The 23,552-nt window shown below is 38.5% G+C and overlaps 1 protein-coding gene across 7 annotated transcripts in view; it reads right to left on the reverse strand.

Moving 5' to 3' along the window:
• Window positions 1–23,552, reverse strand: part of MBNL3 (muscleblind like splicing regulator 3) — a 121,039-nt gene that overhangs the window by 37,222 nt on the left and 60,265 nt on the right. The gene's annotated exons all lie outside the window — the stretch shown is intronic.

Raw genomic sequence — 23,552 nt, forward strand, 5'->3', positions numbered from 1 at the left:
TTTTATCTTCCAGATGAGGAGATGAAGAGGAGTTGCACAGCTAACAAGTGACAAAACCAGAACTAAAACCTAGTTAGTCTGACCCCAGAACTCATTCTCATAGCCACCTTGCTCTGCTCCACTTTGGTATGCATCAACTTACATTTAAAATATAAAATATCAGGGACAGTATATAATCATAACATTACAGACGTAAACAGAAATTTCCCAACGTGAGATATAAAATCAAATATGATCTAGGATGTGGATCTACATATGTAATCAGGAAAAATACGGAAAAATGTTAAATATATACACATAAATGTATCTTGTAACTTTTAGATCCATTATTCTGGACAATTTTGGCTCTAAAGTTCTTTTTCCTGAATCCATATAATGTGAGAAACTGCTTGAAATTCACTGATATTTTGTTAACTGAAGAATAAACCTCTTCTACCTCACAGTTATGCTGTTCTTTAGATTCTAGAGGGAATGGCCCCGGATCATTTGGATAACTGACACCCAAGTATATTTGGGAGTGTCAGGTATTTGAATGTTTTAGAGATGGTTTCAGCACTTCCAGACAGGATCATATGGCAGTCCTGTGGAACCAAACATGGCTTTGGTGTTACCTACATGCTGATGTGGCTGCTAATTATGGTGTTTACTGTGTGGCAGCAAAGGATGTCAGTGACCAGGTATTTATCACATTGTCAAATGTGTTATGTTGTGTTTGTTTAACTCAAGTACTGTACAAAGCAGCTAATGATGATCCCATTTGGATTACTAAGTCTGCCATAATCCCTTTAAGATAAGCACAACTGCAAGCCATTCTTTTTCCCACAGTTGCTTAGATGCTTTATAGCAGGAGCTTACTGGAGGGAAGGGTTGGGGGCGGGGTGGGAAGGCAACTTTTTTTGTACCCAAGAGTGCAAGTTGCTAGGCCACCTGAATTCCCAGGAGAAAATCAGTTCAAGTGTTTTCAACAAATGCTATGAATTTTCCGTATTTATGATGCTTGAATGGACTATATTAATCACTCCTTCATATTTAGTTATCTTGTTATTAAAGCACTCCCGTAATTTCACTGGGAACAAGGTGTGGCCCTGAAACTTAGAGTTACCTATAATGTTGGCCTTCCCTTGTGGATCAGCTGGTAAAGAATCTGCCTGCAATGCAGGAGACTTGGGTTTGATCCCTGGGTTTGGAAGATCCCCTCAAGGCTATCCACTCCAGTATTCTGGCCTGGAGAATGCCATGGACTGTATAGTCCACAGGGTCACAAGGAGTCGGATATTGACTGAGCGATTTTCACTTTATATAATGCAAAACCAGAAGCACTGCAAATGCTCTTTTAAATATCAGGTCAATGGGATGAGGTGGCTCTTTTACCTCCCCTGGCAGGGAACTGAGTATAACTTAAAACATAGCTTGATAAATAAAGGTAGCCACTATTATTTTCCATTAGGCTTCTCACTCTGTTTCTCCAATTTGATCAATTTATTTTTAATCAAATTATTTATAAAATCAAACAATTTCTTAGTTTCAACGTACCTTAGAAAAGAAAGCATTTATCGGTAGAGTTGAGGGTGGTATGAACTCAGTCCTGCTGAACTCATAAAGGTAGGAACAACCACATAATTTCAGCACATATAAGGACTGTAATTGAAGTGAAAGTCGCTCAGTTGTGTCTGCCTCTTCGTGACCCCATGGACAATACAGTCCAGGGAATTCTCCAGGCCAGAATACTGGAGTGGGTAGCCTTTCCCTTTGCCACGACATCTTCCCAAACCCAGGTCTCTCATATTGCAGGCGGATTCTTTACCAGCTGAGCCCCAAGGGAAGCCCCAAGGAAATCCTTATATGCACTAAAACTGGCGGAAATGGAAGTCCCCCCACTCCATTAACATGTCCCCCTAAGAGAAAATGTTAATTCTCTTTACATCTACTGCAAGGCAAAGATAGTCACAATGATTTCAGTCTCTAGATTCTTTACCCAGCGTAACTGGGATTATCTGGGTCAAAATTAACAGCTCAAGGGAACTGGTGGCACGTGGAGCCTTCCACAGCCAAGCATGGCAGTTTTAGGGTTTCTCTTTCTCCTCCTACTTCCCCAAGGGAGAGTCCTAAATCCTCTGCTCTCCTCTTTATTCTCTTTCCCCTGGAGAAATAAAGTCCGGGTAAAGTTTCATCTCTCACTGCAATTGCTCAGATCTTAAATCTCGATCTCTATCTCTGACCTCTCTTCTGAATTTCAGGCCTTTTTTAAAATCACTAACTGCAGTTGCATTTAGAAATCCTTCCCCCTAACCAGCTCTAAATAACTTACTCCTGACCTTCCTTCTCCTTAGACTATCTTTTGTCTTCCTGCCTACTAGCATTTAGGACTATTGCTCCAGTTCCCAGGCTTTGAGATAGGTGCATAGCAGCACTGAAAAAAGAAACCAGGCTCTTGCTGAGCAGGACTGCCTTAGGATCACAAACCCACCTTGATAGTTTACCCTGACCAGTGGCAAACACAACCATAACCATTTAAATAGGACACAATCTGTAACCCACCCCCAATCAGACGAGGACAGTCTCTTATACTCCGGAATTCAAAAAACAATAGATTATTTTTTTTTAAAGGAAAAGGAATACAATAAGTTTTTGCCATTTGTTAACAGTTTAGAGGGATCTTTTGATTAATTTATTTTAATTGGAGGCTAATTACTTTACAATATTGTATTGGTTCTGCCAGGCATCAACTTGAATCTGCCCCGGGCATACACGTGTTCCCCACCCTGAACTCCACTCCCACCTCCCTCCAGGTAGGGTAGACTTTTAACATCATTTACATTGAATGTAATCAAGAGGGGAGAGGAGGGCGGGAGAGAACAGGGTTTATTTGGACCATTTCCTGCCAATGTACAGATAAAGGCTTGCTACCTGCCTCTGTGCTTTTACATTACTGTCCTTTACAAATAATAAGTTTTCTTAAGTTTTTTCTTGGGAAACTAATGAGATTTTTACCAAGCAAACACAGTATACAGAAATAGAAAAAAAAAAAAAGAATTACACTTTAAAAATCACATCAAGGTAGGTTATAAAACTAAAGTATGGAATATGACGCAGCCTAAGATTTTAAAAAAACTTACTCATCTTAGTTATGAGATTGTACTTGATTTATAAAGCATTCTTTTTTGAATGACAGAATCCATAATTTAATTCTATAACAATGCAAATGCACAACACTACCTTACCAGAGATTGCTGCTTATGTTAAAGAACGCTTATAAAAGAGAAAAAAAAAACCCTGCATTTTCAATCGAAACAATAGATGAGACCAAATAATTTAATATCAATGTTATCTGTGAAATACAATATTTCAAAAGAAAGCCAAGCCCCTTAAATTTTTTCAAAACAACTTTAGGACTCAGGGTAATATATTTATATGCACAACACTTGGTAGCAATAAATCTCCTCTGTATTCATTCTTCAAGACGCCCAAACTTAATTATAGGGCAAAATACTTTTATTGGAGTTGGGGAGGGGGTGGCGAACTTTGTTTTTGACATTTGCTAACATTTGCTTTTAGTCCCTGTAGGGGATTAAGGATTTCATAAGCACGTATGGATGAGATGGGGTGGAGGCAAAGGATGGATTTGCCCACCACAGTATGTAATCACTTATTGTTTTTCTGTCCTTTGGAAAACCAGTGACTGTGAAGTTTTCCAGAGGCCAGCTAAGCACTGTGAATGGGCCACAAGACTATCACACCAGGTCTGTAACAGCCCAGAAGCTATCTTGGCAGAAAAATATCACCTGTTGGGTTTCCCAAGCCAAGTCAGTGGTGTCCAACCTCCTTCTAGACCCACAGGTTCAAGAGTTGCCATGTGCTCAGTGCAGACTCACAAAATTAAAGAAATCAGAGTGCAAGCTCATTTAGGCTTGCCTCAATTTCACGCCTTTTCCATTTCCTTTGGCCTTAAAAACAAATCATTCTCATCAGATCTTTCACTGTGATACTGAGTCAAGAAAATAGCAAAGTGATTTGATAAGAAAGTGATTCTCCACTGAAATAAGTGTTACTATATCTACACATCTCCCTGCTCCCCTATTCCATCTACTCTCTTTGAAAAAAAAAAAAACACCCAAAAAGCAGCACGGGGAGAAAATGACCAATGAAATTTCTGAAATACATCAAAAAGTTGATGACAGACAAAGGAAAAAGTTGCAGAGCATTCATAAAACCTCCAAAATTCAATCTATTCCTTTTCCTTACCTTCAGGCTCTTCACAGTACAAAGCCTTCGACTGAAAGAGAAAAGTAGCATTGTAGACATTCAAATCCCACCTAAGTCTTGGGAGTTTTGAGAATGAGTCTGTCAGAGACAAGACTTTCCAGGCACTTGGTGGTAGAAAACTCCTGTGAAAAGTACTTTTTTATGTTCATGAGACAAAGCTCTACCATCCATCAGAATAAGAAAAGGACCCCAGGAAGCTGAAAATTACCCTTTGTCAGTCACCAGTATCTTAACAGGAACAGCTGTTTGCAGAATGACTTGCTTCTTCAAATACATTAGGAATTATGGGAGGCGGGGGGGAACCTCTCAAATATAATAATAACTGGATTACCTTTTCAAAGACATCTCATTGCTCTGCTACACTACCTAGAGTTAAATGTTAAATAAAGCCAACAAATAGGTGATTTGATTTCTATAAGAAAATGATTTCATTTTAATGATCATGTATTAAATGAAAAAACCTCTTGATTATACTGCCCAACTAAAACATACTTACATGCATGGACATGGCTTCTCAGAGGAAGTAACAGTGATTTTAGAATAACACATGATCCGTACTAGGTTGCCTGGTTCCTACAACCCTCATGGACCTTTTAAGGCTAGGAACAATCAACACATGATCCGTACTAGGTTGCATGGTTCCTACAACCATCACGGACCTTTTAAGGCTAGGAACAATCTGAAACAGCTAAAAGGCAACATCAACATAAACTGAGTATCACCAGATATCAACACACTAATGGCAATTTCCCACTTTCTTTCTCTTAAGAGTTGTTTTTATAAAAATGTGTATCCTCCAGAATTGTACCATTTATGAATATATGCACAAAAAGCATCCTTAAAATCTTACATACAACTCAATTTAAACTTGGGATACAGACAAAAAAATCTTTCTTTAAAAAGGCTTTAATAAACCACTTCCTGAGTATACTGAAGGCAAAATTAATGAGGCTGACCGTCCCTCCACCATGGAGAGGGCAGGCAAGCACTCCACCGCCCCCCCAAGTCAGCACTGCATCTCTTCTGAACTCTGCTTTCCTTTTTTTTTTGTTATTGAAGTCTAGCTGATTCACAATATTGTGTTAATTTCTGCTGTACAGCAAAGTGATTTAAGTTTTATATATATATATATATATATATATATTCTTTTTCATATTCTTTTCCATGCTGGCTTATCACAGGATATTGAATATAGTTCTCTGAGCTATACAGTAGGAGCTTGTTGTTTATCCATTCTCTGTATAATATTTTGCATCTGCTCATCCCAAACTCATGAACTCTGCTTTCTTGACATCCCATATACATATACAGAGGGCAATGACTTTGGTGCAAACCAGAGACCAAGTCTGAATAAGTAAGAAGCTGGGAGGAGAGCAGAAGAATTTTCTTGCCTATCTGCCTCAAGAAAGCTTTCGAATGGTGACCTCCAAAAGATGAAGGGAGGAGGAACTCAACAATCACACTGTTGTTCTCTGCAACAGCCCACGAGATAACCTGATTACCAGAACTGAAACATGTAGGGCTGAACCGGATTTTAAGGAACATCTCCTGCACCTTTATCTTACAGAGAAAGTGAAGGCCAAATTGATGATGTGGCTCGTCCTAATTAACAGGCAGCTCAGTACGGACAGAAGCCAAGTTTCCAGACTCTCACTACCCAATATGGATTTTCAGTTCAAATGACTCTTTCTCTATAAAGATTTTCCTGAAACCATGTTCCCACCCCCACTCCTCCACTCCCTTTTATCTCTCCCTCGTTTGTGCTTCCAGCTGCATCTTGTACTCAGTTTTATCATGGCACTTATCACTGTGTACATTGATAAATTGTTTGCATGCCTATCTTCCCATTTGACTTTGAGTTTGTTTAAAGGCAAGACTGTATCTTCCTCATCTTTGAACCTCCAGGGCTGTTTCTGTGCCTGGTGAATAGTGACTACTCTATAAAAGTTTGCTGAGTGGATAAACTTTGTGGGAATAATTTTATAGGGTATCACACTAAGCCTGCCTTAGAAGCCTAATTGCTTCTCTTGCTATTTCCTTCCCTAAGTTCTTTCTTCTTCCTCCAGAAGAGAACAATAGCCAACACATGACTGAAGCTGTTCCTGGTTTTCTGATTCAAATGAACCGTTATTTTATTCAGGTATAGTAAATAGTTCATTTGTTACTGCTTATTTTTTTAAATGAATATATACTCTGACATGTATGTGACCACCATGGCTGAAAATTCCTGGTCATTCAGTATACACTGAATCAGAAATGTTACGAACCCAAGGCACGCAGACACAAACCCTGGTATAATTCCCAGGGGTCTGTGGTCACAAGAACCGCCCAGGATATAGAGCCCCTATAAAACTGAATAAAGGAACCTGCAGCAGATTCATATTTAATCAGCACCTGGGCCTGCCCAAGGGGAGCACTGCTTTTCGAGGGTCAGTTTAGAATAAAGTGCCTCCTCCAACTGCTCCATTCCCACTCTTCATTTCTCTAACCAGCTGCAAGTCAAATTCCCTGAAGCTACTTAGACAAAGGTGGAATATAAGGCTTTAGGATAATCACACCGGGTGAGGCCTTCCTGTGCATCTCTACTGACCTCTTACAACAAAAATGTTTCTGCTGTGCTTAAGACCCATAATTCAGCTGTATTCACGTTGAACATTGATTCCCAAATAATCATGAGCTTGAACTTTTTCTGAAGAACAAATAACACCAAAAATCATAGTTGCTGTTCATAGTGAAACCAAGCCTGCCTCCCCAATACCCCAGGTCTGCTCCCTGCCCACTTCCCAATTTTTCCCCCTGTGGTCTAACACCTTCAGTTGCTTGAGAAAAATGTGATATCTGTTCAATATGTTCCTCAGGAATGTATCATCTCTGTTTACAAAACAGACAACCAGAATCAAATTAAAATCCCCAAACAACTGAAGCACACAGGTACCGAGTTACCAAAAGTCAGAGGCGTTTCTGATGCTAAGTATTCATGGAAGCTGTCTTTAAAGTAGTTGATGGCTGCCAACAGAAAATGTCATTAAAACACAGAAAAAGAGGAAAGAATGAAAAGAATGACATTGAATTTGTTACTCCAAGAATTAAAATACACAGAAAATCATGCACCTTCAAGAAGCTACTTGCTACATAGGCTTCTTAGGAAGCAACATAAAAGGGGTGTCTCCCTCCACCCTTAGGCAGTCAGATCTCTGGCTCTCAGCATTGCCTCGGCTCCCTTTTCTGGACACCCGTCCAGTCACTACAGCGACTCAGAACCAGGACAGAATGGACACTGGCTGCCTGTACCCTTTCTTCCCGGCTAGGGCTTCCATCTGGGCTCACATCTACGGTTGCCAGATTTATCAAATGAAAACACAGGACTCCCAATCAAATTTGAATTTCCCATAAACAAGGACTCATTTTTTTTAGGATAAGTATGCCCCATACGAAATATTATCTGGCAACCCTCTCCCTATCTATTCGTCCACTCCAGTGAGTTAAGCTAAATAAAGTCAAATCCTCAAAAACCCATTTACCTCCCTTTACCTTAAGGTCATAAGCAGCCCCCTCCATTGGAAACAGCCTAGGCTCTACTAGGCCTTCAGTTCCCCCAGAGCAAAGCAGAAGGCCCTCTCAGTCCCAGCTTACCTGACCAGCTGCAAGGAATTTAAGGAAGTTGACTGTTGGAGAAAGCAATTTTTTACTCCCTGGCTCCTCCCACCAAAAGCTTCACACGGCTCCCTACCCAGTCAGCCACTCCACTTTCCCAACCACTGTGGCGCAACAACTGTGTATTCAAATGACTTTGATGCCTGCCTGCCAGAGCTCCTCCTTTAGACTAGGATGGGGGGAGGGCGTGGTGAGTGACCACTGTGCCGATCTCCTGACTCTTTAAGTCTATATAAATTTTCTTGAACATATGAATTATTACAGGAAGAGGAGGCTTTTATGTTTTAAAGTTGTTTTTTTTTTTTAGCAGGGGGAGGGAGAGGAGAGCAGATTAACTTTCATTTCTTCAGTCCTGTCGGTGGCATACTCAAATTCAAGCAAAAGTCATCCAGTGAAGCCCAGGAAAACATCTGCTTAAGCATCATGTTTCTACAAGCACACAGAAGATGGATGCAGATACATATTCACAACGTGCAAAAAACGGCATGAATAGCCATTATTTGCATAGATGTCTTTTACAGTCAAGCCTTGATTACTCATATTAAAACAGAGGCAGATATAGAGGAACATGGTTAATTCTAATGAACAAAATAATATATTCAGGAAAAACGGTGATTCATAACAGCCCCGCATGACAGACTAGGTATAACACAAAAGTGGCAGTGGTGAAAATTCAGGAATCAGTTACGAGACACAGTCCTAAAGTTTTTTTTTATTAAGATTTCAGGCTCTTTTGTTGGGATTATCAAAGAGTCAGAATTAGATCAGAGAGAAGGAAATTGCACTTCACTGGGGAAGCTTATATGTTTATAGACAACATGTCATAAAAACATTAAATGGTAAAGCTGGAAAGGCTCTTAGAAATCAGTCTGTGTAATATTCCTAAGAGAGGAGGCTCAGAAACTGAGCTTCCTGGTGAAATACTTGTAAGGAATGGCACACTCTGTTCCCCTCTTGGAGATGAACAGTCCACCAGAGCTGAGTAAAGGTTCCCTCTCACATGTCCTAAATAAAGAAATCGGCCGGTCTTTAACTAAGAAACACAGTTCAGTCGCAGAAACCATTCCCTCATTTTTTTTTCCCTAAGATACCCTGTAACATATTTCATTAGAGAATCCTTATGAAAATACTAATTTAACTTCCTCCTTTTAAAACTCAAAGCAAGCCCCATGGCATTCAGTGAACTCCAAGGAACTGGATGGCCTGTTAAAATGACATTGAACATTTCTGTCCATATTTGATCTCCACACAGCTAACAAGATGGAGATTTTTCCTATGATGGCTACAAAGATCCCACAGTCAGCTTCCCAGCACCCCTGGCCAAAGTTGTAAGTTCTGCCAGAGCTTTCCAAAAGGCTGCTGCACTTTCTTCTTTTGTTTGAATGCTTCACTCAGGCAACTTTGAAAACCACAACTTCAAGCCTTCTCTGTCTAACTGGCTTTCCTACACTGTGACTTCTAACCCTTGAAACCATGCCAGTTACCTTAGGTTTTCCATGACTTAAGGGTCTCTAGTGAGTTCTAACGGCACTAAAATTTGGGAAGTCAGAAGGTATTTGGCAATCCCTTCAATTCCTAAGGGTCTTAGCTGTGCACTAAACTTAAGCCTTGCGGTTTCCACTTGGCAAAATTAAATTTCCTGTCTCGAAGTAAAAAGCAAGGTTCAAAGAAGAATTAAATGTAGACAAGTATCTTGCAAACTGAGGGGAGTAAAAGGTGAGAAAGGCACTGATTATTGTTTAGATTTAAACAATTTATCTTTGCAGAGCTCAGTATGCTGCTAAGAATAAATTAAATAATTACATCTCTAGAGTCAGTCACTACCCCTCCACCCAGAGGTTATATAAAGGACAAATATAGTTATTGATTTACCTATGTATTTTTGAAATTAGAGGCACAGAGATGAAAATCAGTCCCCATCTCGCTCTTTTTCTTTTTCCTAAACGTAAGTTTTCTTTCAGATAAAGAAATTTAAAAGCATACCAAATGGCTGTTTACAGGGTCTTGCTAAATTCATAAGTAGAAATATTTCAAACAATAGAGCCAAATGTATGCACTTTAAAATAAGCTCACGCTCCTACCCAACTACCTGATTAGTAACAAATATGAAGCTTCCAAGCAGAAAGGTTTACTGGGTGACACGGACTGCCATGAGAATACTCAGAGGCATGGATTAAGTCTACATTTTGTTAATGATAATATATTTTTTATCACCAAAAGTCCTGCTGAAATATCCCTTTACACTAACTTGTTATTAAAACTGTAGGCATTTAAGAGTATCAGACAATCTCCAAAGAAAGCTCCAAATTCCAAATGCAGTGTGTATTTAAATAAAGTGGCTATTTTTTTTTGCCAAGTGATTCTTTATTAGGCCAAGTTGCTGTTTTTGTTCTGACATAAAAACAAGCAGTTTATTGATATAAATTCTTTCTCTTTAAAAATAAAGATCTATTCTGCCTGGCCTGAATATCTACCAAATATACTGTTTCATCCAAAATGTATTTCAGAGATGTGAACAGAATTAGAAAACTTCTTGATGAAACTACTAAGACTACTTTTTTAAAAGAAATGTTTTACAATGATCTTCTCTCAGTTTCACTTGGTAAATATGGCAACCTTGTTAAACTCACCTTTTGCTTTCAGCGAGCAGTTAATATTTGATGATGATGAAACTGTTCCTGGTATTTAAAGAACTAAACAAGGCCATCCACAAACAATGTAACTAGAAATGGGCTTGTTTAAAGAAGATAAAATGATAAGTGGAAGTTTTATGTTTTAAAATAAATCAATCCCTCAACCATAAAACTCTCATAGCTTTACAGAGAAGTTGAAATAAGACCTCTGCCAGAGAATGCCTGTCTCCACATCTAAAACAAAGTGAAGCAAAGGACAGCAAAAGTTAATTAGTTTTAAAAAATCTATTAATTGTACTCCACAAGTCAGTTTAAGCAGTTAGAACAAGAATTATGGGGAGAACAGAATGTTTGTAAGGATGCAGTGTTTCTTAAAAACATAAACCCTCTAGAGCACAGCAAGGTTTCTGAGATCTAGTCCCTGCCTTTTAATTAGCAGCATCCTTCTTCTGGTGAGGGAAAAGTTAAATCTACTCTAGCTTTGTTGTGCCTTTCCTGAAAAGCAGAATAAAATTAGAAAACTTCACAAAAGGTGTCTTGCCGAAATAGAGTCCAGTTTATGTGTCTCTTATACAAGGTAAACCAGATTTCATTCTAGAAGAATATTTGATCAAGTGATACAATGAAGTAAACTAGGCCATATAAAAAAATATATATATGTAAGTGTGCTAATATTTCACACTTATTTTTCTCCTGAAGATAAGTGGAGCATTTAACGTTGTTTTATGTTTTACACTGATTTTATATACTAGACTCTGGCATATAAGGTCAAATGACCCCCTTCAGATGTGAACTAATTCTGACCTTTTATGAGTGGGCTACAGAGTAATGGTATCTACAGGTTTAGCTCATGTTCCTTGGCATGTGATGATTATTGACCCACATTTAGAGACCAGGTTGGGGCCCTTGTAAAATTATATTTTCTACTAATTTCATGAAAGTAGTCATAAAAGTACAACTCATTTGCGGGCTTTACTGAACGCTGTTTGGGTTGGCATCTTTTTCACACCATGTCCACTTGAATATCAGCTGACTTTGTAGTATATTTACCATATGTCAGACACTGTTCAAAGTGCTGTCTGTGCATTACCTCCTGTAATCTGCACAGTATAACCCTAGGAAGTCAGTGCTCTACTGAAAAACTGAGGCACAGAGAGCAGAAGGAACACGCGCAAGGTAACAGAAGTAAGGCAGCAGAGCTGGGATTTGAACATGTACACGAGCGCTTCCCAGCATCTCGGTGTGCTAAACTGAAGAACGAACTTGTTCAAATATTTCCAGTGTTCCGGTCACTATTTTCCCGTCTAAGATTATAATAAAGATTACATACCAACTGGCTGTCAGCTATGTCCCCAAACTATTCAAATGGTGAATGTATGCCAAGTGGCCTGTTTTGTTAAGTACCTGGGCATCTTGGGTGACTTGAGAATGAGTAAGACAAGGTAACTGAATGTCCAGTGTTTTTTTTACACCACATCCACCTGAATAACTTTACTGTGTATTTACCATGTGCTGGGCACTGTTCAAACGGCTTTAAACGCATTATTAAGTCTTTTATCCTAACCAAAGCAGAACAATTAGTACAGATATCTCATCTCTTAGCACAGCTTTTTAGTAAATACATAATAGGAATGTTGCCAGTTGGTCTGGAAGAAGCAGTGTCCTGGAATCAGGAGCTGGGTTATGAAAACTTAAGCACAAATGACCACAGCCTGACAAGAGTAACAGTCCTGAAAACCCCATGGACATAGAGAATGGATAGAAGTGGGGCTCGGTGAAAGGTCTGGTTGTGTGCCTTTTGGGACTATTATTATTGCCACACTAAAAGAAGAATTAAAAACAGGAACACGGCAGGGCCATTTAGAAGCAGGTTTACTCAGACTACAAAAAGTGCTGAGGGCTGTAGGTTCAACACTATGACAAAGCAGAGAAGATCCCAAACAATGACAGAAGACTGAATTTATTGCAAAGAAGTACAAAGTGTTCTTCTGAAGCATTTCATTCCACAAAGAACACAGACAAATAAGAATTCACACACACCTCACGAAAGACATGCCACCAAAGGTTCAGTTTTAGGGGGGACCTGATTTTAATGACCAGACAAAGTGCTACATGGGGTGATGATATGGGAACCTGGGAACTAGGATTTGTTGTTTCCAGTGCTTCCACTCGGCCTGTAAGCAAGAGTTATGTTTATTTTCTTTTCTATATGGTCAATTTATTTTTGGTTAAGTAAACATTATTCACAAAATAAGACTGAAGACTTCAAATGCAAATTAACATGGGGATCCATCAGGTAAACATATAAATATGATGTCAACGTATCAATTCTATTCAATCTAACTTATCATTGAGGTTTTTCCACAGCTTTGAAAAATCAAAATGTTCTAGATATTTACTGATGATATATATAGTAGGGAATCTAGATCTTTTAAGTGACTACACAATTGAACATGTAGAGTCCAAAAGGGTATTTATACTTTCAAAGACAATTTGATGGGGAAAATAATCATGATAAATAAAACCAATGGTGAAATGAATCTACTGTTTGGAATCAGGTCACCGGCAGTTCACACTCTGACTTCTAATGCATTTATTCCAAGACAAAGCAGGAATAAACCTAAATTTTTAATATGAATGTAGTATTTTACTAAGTATAAATGTAGTATTTTATTAGGAAGAGGGCTAAACTGGGATTTAAATGCCCTGGATTCTAATTACCTTTAGATCACGACTAAATTATTTTCCAAATCTGTTAATTAGTTTTTCTAGGAATAATTCCTGCTCCTACACACTTCATAACTACTTTGAAAGGACAAAGGGAAAAAGTAAAGTTTAGTATGCTTTGGAGATCAAATCAGAAAAAAAAAATTTATTTTCATTAGTTCATTACAACAGAGCTAAAATTGTTGCTGTGAATTTTTTCAAAATTGATAGATTACAAACTGTTTTACCATTTGATTTCCCCACAAAAAATAATGCATCATTATATGAGGAATTTTTGATTTTGTAATACAACTTATCATGTGCCTAGGGAGGGAATTTATATACAGTGTTAAAAAACCAAGGACATTTCTCTTTTTAGAACTGGAGACTGTTATACAGTTGCTGTCCCGCAGCTCGCTGGTAATGGTAGGTGAAAGAGCAGAGGGTAAAGAAGCAGATCCAGGCTTTAATTTTATCCTTGGAAATAAGTGAAAAGAGAAAGGAATTATTGCTCCCTTTACAACTGGCAATAAGCCAGTGCCTACTTAGAAGACAAGTTTATCTAGTCAAGAGGCACTTCTCTACTATTACAAGCTTCTTACTTTAAGATCTCACACAACACAAATTCACTATAGAATTAATAGTGAATAAAACATTCAAAGTAATTTCTATCATATAAAAAAGTTTGGAGTGTCACTTTTTTTGGTTGGTACTTGCTATATTTTATTTTTGCCAAAACAGCTGTTGTATTTTATTTATGCTGTGCTAAGTCGCTTCAGTAGTGTCTGACTCTTTACAACCCCATGGACTGTCGTCCACAAGGCTCCTCTGTCCATGGGATTTCTCCAGGCAAGAATACTGAAGTGGGTTGCCATTTCCTCCTCCAGGGGATCTTCCCAACCCAGGGATTGAACCCATGTCTTCCGTGGCTCCTGCATTGCAGATTCTTTACCACTAAGCCCTTGGGGCCATCTATATCTTATTTATAACACATATTAAAATAATAAAATCAGGCAAGTCATTTTTTCCTAGAAAGTTAGGAGGATAAAGCAAAACAAATAACAGGCTATAAAAGATATTAATGGTGCTTAAAATTCTAACACATAATTAATTATCACAAAGGGATTTTGAATATGATTCATCTAAGTTGGTAAAATAATAAAAATGAATCTCATTATAAAACGGTTTCTAAATATTTGAACTAGTTTTTCATTTTTCTTGTTTTTCTTCTCAATAGGCCAACTGCTTAGAAGCCAAGAGCAACTCACATAAATGTGAAACACATTTGAACATATTTATTCATTTACTGAATATTCTCATTATACTGAATACTATATTGAATATATTTCTATTATAAAGAATAATAAATATTATATACAAACGCATATTATATATACCATATACATATCTAGACCCTTTTTGTCCCCACACTTGCTGCATATAAAATTTTGAAAGTCCACCTGTGGCAGCTAGCGACACCTACATTAGAGCTTTTGGAGTATAAAAAACGTCACTAATCCTTCCAAAGTGTTACAATAGACAAATGATTAAAAGAATCTTTTTCTTTTCGGTTTCATACATTTACGTACCAATGGTATTCTTGCCCAACTACCTGTGATGAGATGTTCCACGGAAAGTTTCCATGAGCTCCACAAAAAGAGGGTTCTGTGGTGAAATATTTTTTGAGAAATGCTGAGTGTAACAGAGTTGGACACAACTGAGCGACTGAACAGCAACAAAAGTAAACTGCTCTTTCGTGCAGTACGTCTCATGCAGTATGTCTTCTCTCAGCTAATAAGCATTGTGGTGCTCCCTGGGGAGAATAATATAACTTTCCCAAAGATATATGTCTTCCAGAACATGTGTCATTTTCTTTCCACCAGATCTGAATATAAACAATAAGCCAAGGATGAGGCCATTTGAAAAAAAAGTGGAAAAAAAGAAAAAGCATTGAAGGAATAATAACTGCTGAGAATTCTGAAACTGAGATACATTATTCTTAGTTGATACTCTCCTGGACTGTTAGACAGTGAAAGTGAAAGCTAGTCACACAGTCGTGTCCTACTCTTTGCAATCCCAAGGACTGTAGCCTGCCCAGCTCCTCTGTCCATGGAATTCTCCAGGTAAGAATACTGGAGTGGGTTGTCATTTCCTTCTCCAGGGGATCTTCCCAACCCAGGGATCGAATCCAGGTCTCCGGCATTGCAGGCAGATTCTTTACCAACTGAGCCACTGGTTTCTCTAAACTAGTGGTCCTCAAATTCGAGTGTTCAGGAGGGCCTTTTAAAACAGACTGTCAGATTCACCTTCAAAGTTTGTGATTCAGCAGTTCTGGGTGGGGCCCAAGAATTTACATTTCTACCAAGTTCCCAGGTGAAGGTGGTGCTGCCAGTCAGCCAACAACACTTTCCCAACACTGGGAACGCAGCTGTCTAATCCAAAAATAGATTGAGCCATTTACTGAGCATTTTCTTATGTTGCTGATAATTCAGTTTCTAAAAGGTCATATCAAAGGGCTTTTGATATCTTAATTCCACATCTCTGACCTCAGTAATGATGTTAGCAGTCGCATAAAAGAAGGCCAGTCCAGGTCATGCAAAAACAAGGACTGGACCTCTCAAAATTCTATTGTACTTACATTCATTTTCTGTTTACAAACGTAGTGCAATTAGCTATGGAGATAAGTACTTAAGAGCTCTGTACTACGTTGCCTATATTTGCTCTACAAATCTCCCTAGGGTGTGCTTTTGAAATGTTTGTTAGGTACCCAAATTTAAGCAGGCAGAAGATTTTCTAGTAAATTCAACTTGGCTCTCCAATAAATTAATACCTTTACTACACTGCAGAAACCACACTCATTTGAAAGCACTACCTCTTCTCTTCACTCCCAGAAAAGGTATTTGGAAAAAAAGGATAAGCTCAAAGGAAGGAAATACTTTTCACATTAGACAAGCAAACAACACAATGTTGACCACAGCATTTCAACATGGATAACCAAAAGGTGAAGTATTGGTAGACTCCCAAACCTCAAAGCAAGCACCAAAGTTCATCGGTTGTACCCTGCAGTGATGCAGTAAGGAAACAGGACATCCCATAAGATACGTTCGTCTTTTCATTGTGAAGAAAATAAATACCTTGCTAAGGAGTTCCAAGTATTCGCTATTCTTTCCCTTCTGATTAAGAGTAGTCTCAGCAGCACGCAGTTTACTTCTGAGTATCACTGGCAGCTTACTTAAACTGAAGCCCCCAGTTTGCAATACCGTAATGCTTGTAATACATTGACATGTCAAAAATAAAAAACACTCAAACAGCTTAATAAGCTGCAAATAAGAAATCTGGAAATAGAATTAACCTCTTCCCTTGCCCTCTCACTAGTTACACAACTACATTCTCCCAAAATGGCTTGGAAATGTCCTTCTTATAAGGACACATTTCCAAAAACACCATTATCATGGGCCTAAAGAAGGCAATGGCATCCCACTCCAGTACTCTTGCCTAGAAAATCCCATGGACGGAGGAGCCTGGTAGGCTGCAGTCCATGGGGTCGTGAAGAGTCGGACACGACTGAGCGACTTCACTTTCACGCATTGGAGAAGGAAATGGCAACCCACTCCAGTGTTCTTGCCTGGAGAATCCCAGGGACAGAGGAGCCTGGTGGGCTGCCGTCTATGGGGTCGCACAGAGTCGGACACGACTGAAGTGACTTAGCAGCAGCAAAGAATCAGAGTGATGTAATGGGGAAGGTGGTGGCAATTACATCAAAAACTTCAAAAAGCTAGATAAGGTTAATCACTTCAGCTGGGCCCTAAGTGTAGCTCTGAGCTTTCTGATAACTACTGTAGAGAGGAAAATGTATTGAACTGCATTGTTCTTATTGCTCGATAAAAGAAAGTACACTGGTTAATAAGCACCTCTCTGTAAAAAGACTGCTGGATACTATGGACGACACAAAGAGTAAGGCAGGGAACCTGCCTACAAGGAGTTTATACATCTTCTCTCTCCTGCAATTGCAGGGGCCTGGGGACTGTTGCTGAGAGGGGCTCTAGCACTTGACAGTATGGGATAGAAATCAAAGGAAGACAGTGGGGTAGAAATCAAAGGTGGCTAAAATAGGGGTCTAGAGATGCTATTGAGGAGGAGGAGAAATCTGATGGGGAGAACGAGATGTCTCTGAGCCATAATTAATCACAGTTCTTCATTTTTGCTTCAAGGAAAGCCAAGGAATTGATAATGGAGTTTATAATCTGTGATAAAAATGGCACAAATAATTCTCTCTCTGGGGGAGTCTCCCTTTCTCTATCACCCCCTCTTTCATTAGCATGTTATTTTATTCATTACACTTTCATTCTGGTTTTGTTTCAAATACATTATTATTAGAGCTGAAGTATTTCAGAATGAAAAGCCTGTCTCAATAGATGAAAGAAAAGAAGAAAAGTGAAGTCGCTCAGTCGTATCTGACTCTTTGTGACCCCCATGGACTGTAGCCTACCAGGCTCCTCAGTCCATGGAAATTTTCCAGGCAAGAGTACTGGAGTGGGTTGCCATTTCCTTCCCCAGGGGATCTTCCCAACCCATGGATCAAATCCGGGTCTTGAGCATTGCAAGCAGACGCTTTACCGTCTGAGCTATCAGGGAAGCGATAGATAGATGTCTCCAAATTTCTCTCTCTTTTTTCTCTACAATCTCTGGCTAGGAAGTAATGTTATTATTTTTTTTTTTCTTATGTGTTTCTCTAGTAGGCGATTTGAGGGAGGAATAGTGAAATGTGATGATTAAATTTATCATGAATATTTCAGAGATGGAGTAAATGTCATGTGCCACCAGAGTGACACCTTTAGAAGTTGGGAAGAGTGAAAGAGAGTCTTGGCTTCATCTTAGCTGTCAGTCGCTTATTCAAATATGCAAGTTACAATTATGAACATTATTATAAACTATTAATGACATCAGCTGAATGCTGCTAAATACTTAAAACCATCTTAAGTTTTCTTCTTTTTTGAAACATTTTTCTAAAAATGTCCCAGGTACTTTTCTTATTTTTGAACTAGAGTCAGTTGCCTAACCCTGAATCATGTCTTGATTCACCCAAGGCCTCAGGATGTCTGTCCTGAAAAACTGAAATCACTATGTGAAATGGAGATGAAGATGGAGATGGTATAAGAGATTGAACTGACTGTACAAATATCAAGGTACAGCGCGTAAGCCTAGAAATCCCTTTTAAAAATTCCATCTTGAAATTACTTTCACATTTCTCATTATTTCCAGATGTCTTTGAAAAAGCAGATTGCTTGGTACATTTATTTTAGAATGTCAATACATGGGCTCTCTAAGAATTTTTCTTTGCCTTTCCATGCTCAAACTCTTTGGACTTTTAAAAGATCACTGTACATTCAGGACAGTCTTTATTGATTAAACTTTAAATATATAGTTTTATTGGAATAGGCAGTTACCTTTTACACAAAACACTTTTCTGCAGATTTTGACCTTGTAAGTGACTCAGAATGACCTTATTAGCACTAATTGTGCTTCCAAGAATACCTTTACTTGCAAGGTAGCCATTTGTTGTGAAATTAAATTTCAAACATTCAAAGGCAAAAAACGATGCTTGAATATTACTAGCTTATCACACTAATTACTTTAAGATATTAATGTTACAGTGCTTAGTTGCTCAACCGTGTCCAACTCTTTGCAACCCCATGGATTGTAGCCCACCAGGCTCCTCTGTCCATGGTGATTCTCCAGGCAAGAATACTGGAGTGGGTTGCCATTTCCTTCTCCAGGGGATCTTCCCGACCCAGGGATCGAACCCAGGTCTCCTGCACTACAGGCAGATTCTTTACCATCTGAACCACCAGGGAAACCCAAGATGTTACAGTGGCCACTCAGCAATTTTTAAAAAAATCCACATAGAGGGTAAAAACACTCAAAATGCAACATTTGGAGAGCATCCAAGGTGCTTGGCCAAGGAACATTTCTATAATGCTAAGGGACAGAAATTCACAAAAATCAGCAATCGGTAGGCTATCGAATCTAGGTTAAAATGTGACTGAGTGAGGAATGTTGACACATGGGTGTACACAATTTTCATTCATATTCAGGTAAAAACTGAACTGGGAGTAGAAATATAGACACACATGGAGAGATGACTCCCCTTGTAGGGGAGCCCATATTGGTTCTTCCTCTGTCAAAATGATGCAACAAAGTGGGGGTATGTTTCATTCAATGAACACTTTTCAAACTCCTAATATGTACTGTGTGTGCTAGGCACAAAAGCTGTGGTGGTAAATGACATCATCTAATGTGAAACCCCCCAAAAAGTCTGAGAAATACTCACTTCAAATGTGATGAAATTGGATATGGAGGTGAACACAACAGCAGTAGGCAGAAGTAAAATTTCAACCCCCTCTTATTTAACCATGTTGACTTGAACAACATCTCAAACCCATCAGTGGCTTTTCCTTCCCACTAATTCAAGTTCTTATCATTTCATTCCATCAATATGAAGCTTTCTAAGCTTCAATAGGAGCTTTCTAAGCGGTTCCCCTGTCGCCAGTCCCTTTGGCTCTATCCACTCATCTTACATAGGCTGGTGATGCCATTTCTCTACTTAAAAATTGTCAGATTCCTCAGAGCTACAAAATCAAGTTCAAATTCCTCACTTCCTTTTAAGGCTACTCCTCTACCAACGTACGATCTACACTTCAGAGGTTGACTTAACACTCAACTCCCCAAATCCATGCTACAGTTTTTCCTCTGTCTTTGCTGAGGTTATCCTTTCTGCCTGGAATCTCTTCCTATCCCTCCTTCCAAGAATATCTCACATGGTACCACTTTAATGACTATTTCTTTAACCACCACAGCTGGGTGTAATTCCAGCCCCCTGCCTTCCCCCTTGGATTCTTTTCATGATTAGTTTGTACCTGGCTTATGGCACATAACACAAGCAGCTTCCTACTAGGAGGTCAGGCAGGGACCACATCTTCCACAACTTTGCATTCGGTGCAGTCCTTGCCTAACAAGTAACATGTTTTAATAAATATTTGCTGAATGAATAATTTCTTTGAGGAACTGGGTGTATATAGAACTCTTAATGGATTTAACAGGACTTTCAGCATCAAATGACCCCTAATATTTAAAATCCTTGTAGTAAACCATAATCAATAAGCCTACAAATTGAGTGCTGCTCCGTGCTCTTGTATGAAGAGAAACAGAGGTAGGAGGATTCTCATGACTTGCTCAAGGCCACACAAGGAGCCCTTTTTAGAGCTGTTATTACAAGGCAGCATTTTCTATGTTTATTCCATTGCTGATACCATGATTCACATCAAACATTTCCATGGTTACATCTGTGGTTCACTGAAGAAAGAGGTATTTATGAAGACTACCTCTAGGGCATCTTTGAAAGACAAGACAATATTCCAAACCATACACAATGGAATATTATTCAGCCATGATAAAGAAGGAAATCCTTTTTTGGCAACATGCATGTACCTTGACAGCTAGACACAGAAAGACAAATACTGTATCATTTCATTGACATGAGGAATCTGAAAAAAGCCAAACCCATAGAAATAGAGTAGAATGGAGGTTACCAGGGACAGGGGAGTACGGAAAATAGGGAGATATGATCTAAGGGTGCAAACTTCCAGTTATAAGATGAATATGTTCTATGGATATAATGTACAGCATCATAGTGAACAGAGAGAGTGTTACTCACTCATTCATGTCTGACTCTTTTGTGACCCCATGGACTATAGTCCTCCAGGCTCCTCTGATCACAGGATTCTCCAGGCAAAAATACTGGAGTGAGTTGCCATTTCCTCCTGAGGAGATCTTCCCAACCCAGGGATCGAACCCAGGTCTCCTGAATTGCAGGCAGATTCTTTACCATCTGAGCCACCAAGGAAGCCCATAGTGAACAAAACTGTATTATATACTTGATAGTTGCTAAGAGAGTAAGTCTGGAAATGTTCTACAAAAAGAGTAATTATATGAGGTGACAGAGGTGTTGACTAAGCATACTGTGGTAATCATTTCCCAATATATAGTTGTATCAAATCATCATGTTTTATACCTTAAACTTAACCAATGTTATAGGTCAATTATATCTCAATAAAGCTGGAAAAATCCTTTCTTTGTTGTAGTGCTAGCAGAATAAAAATAAACAAAAAATTTTTTTCGGTTGCTTGGAAGTTAAAATTGAATTTGCGTCCATATAGAATGCTTTTCTGGCTAAGAGAAAAAGTGAAATAACCAGGAAATTGCAAAAAAAAAAAAAAAACCCTCTAGAGATTATGTTTTTACAAATGTTGGTAAAAGATTTAAGTTCGTTTACCAAAGCATGTGCTAAGTATAAACATTAACAACAGAAAAACAACTTCTAGGACAGGTATTTAGCAAATGTTTTCAAACCACATAGAGTTTTTAAATATTCAAACTTCTCAAATGGCTACTTCAGGATTACTATTTTTTTTTTCATAAATAGGATGAACAAAAATTTTAAGACAGTACGACAGTGTGATCTTAACACAATGTCATCTTAAAAATATAATCTCCAAAATGTATTTGGAATGGAATAAGAGATGATCGATACTATAATGCTGCCTACTCACTGTACCCAGACACATATAGAAGATGGGTGAAGTTTAAAGTCACAGAGAAAAAACATTTTCTGTTTGCATTTCTGCATGCTAAAGACAGAAACCAGAACCTTAGTTTTAACTAGTTAGCAGGCAAATCATGCCTAACACACTGGTTATATTTTAGTTCAGGAAATTGGTTCTATCACTGTGGACTCTATGTTTTCAAGCCACTGGATGTTTTTCAGTGTGGAAACTGCCTTCACTGTCTACTGTGTACCCACAAGAACATGGGGAGGAGCAAAAGGCTAATATCTCTTTTCTACCAATTCCCACTGTGTAAATAAAAATTTGAGTTTCAACTACAATAAAATGTCTACTTACAGTAGAAAAAATCCAACTGAAAGCATATATTCACATGCTTATGAACCAGTAACAGCTGCAAAAATTGATGGACCCTATTGTTACATCTATTTCACTAAACAGATTAGGCATGACACTAAGCCCTGGTGGCTCAGAGGTAAAGAATCTGCCTGCAACGCAGGAGACCTGGGTTCAATCCCTGGATCAGGAAGATTTCCTGGAGAAGGGAATAGCAATCCATTCCAGTATTCTTGCCTGGAGAATTCCACAGACAGAGGAGCCTGGCGAGCTACAGTCTATGGGGTTCCAAAAGAGGTGGACATGACTTAGCAACTAAGCAACACTAAGCCATATTATACAAACTCATCATGAATAATATTGGAAAAATAATTTACTTGAACTCTAAACAATATGGTTAATCTAAATGGTGGAGATTTACAAAATAAAAGGTTGTAGAACAAATGGAACTGTTTACTGACTTTTAAGAAAACAGTATCAAGAAAGATAGGAAAAAGCATGAGTTAAACTTCTCATTACGTCTAGCAGTAAAACTGGACCCTGTGGTGATAACTGAATGCACAGTAATAAAAACACTGAAAACCTAAGCAGGGCTGCAAATCTGGATTAGACACTAACAGGAACAAAAAACATAAATTTAAGAAACCAAAGACTTATTATACAGTGGAGGAAATACAGAAAAAAATGAAAAGATTATTTAGAAATATTGAGGAAAGAACAGACAGCTAAAATTCCTCTGGAATATATAAACCTGTAGGTCAACAATCAAGTGGCAGGCTGAGACAGAGGAAAACAAGACAACCTTGGGGATGTTACAATCAGAAAACTAATCTGTAAGGGCAAAAACAGCAGTGAGTAAATGATGTTATATGAGAAAAGTCATGTTCCTAGAAGAACTAATTGCTATTTCCAGATGCACAAAAGTATCTTGTGTCCACATTTCACAAAAAGGTGAAGTAGAGAAAAAGTATTTGTAATGATTATACAGTATGTGACATGAGAGAAGTATTAGATGATAAAGTAAAATCAGACATCTATGTCCCTAACATATAAAGAGCTTCTTCCACACATGAGTTGACATACAGTAGACAGTATTCAAACTTCAGATCACTCATACTAAATGGGGTTCCTGTGACAAAAGGTCCATCTTAATGGTATCAAATTGTGGTTGAAAAATACCTTCCTGGCTATATCACAACTCCTTTCTTACTATGCAGCCAACTGCAGCCTTGGCTGCAAGGGGTAGTGAGAAATGATCTTGAGCTATGCTTCCATAAAACAACATTTTAAATTCATTGGATTAGATTCTGTTTTCCTTTACAAAACTGTATTTGACCCA

Source organism: Bos javanicus, chromosome X, assembly GCF_032452875.1.
Source record: "Bos javanicus breed banteng chromosome X, ARS-OSU_banteng_1.0, whole genome shotgun sequence".
Classification (NCBI taxonomy): domain Eukaryota; kingdom Metazoa; phylum Chordata; class Mammalia; order Artiodactyla; family Bovidae; genus Bos; species Bos javanicus.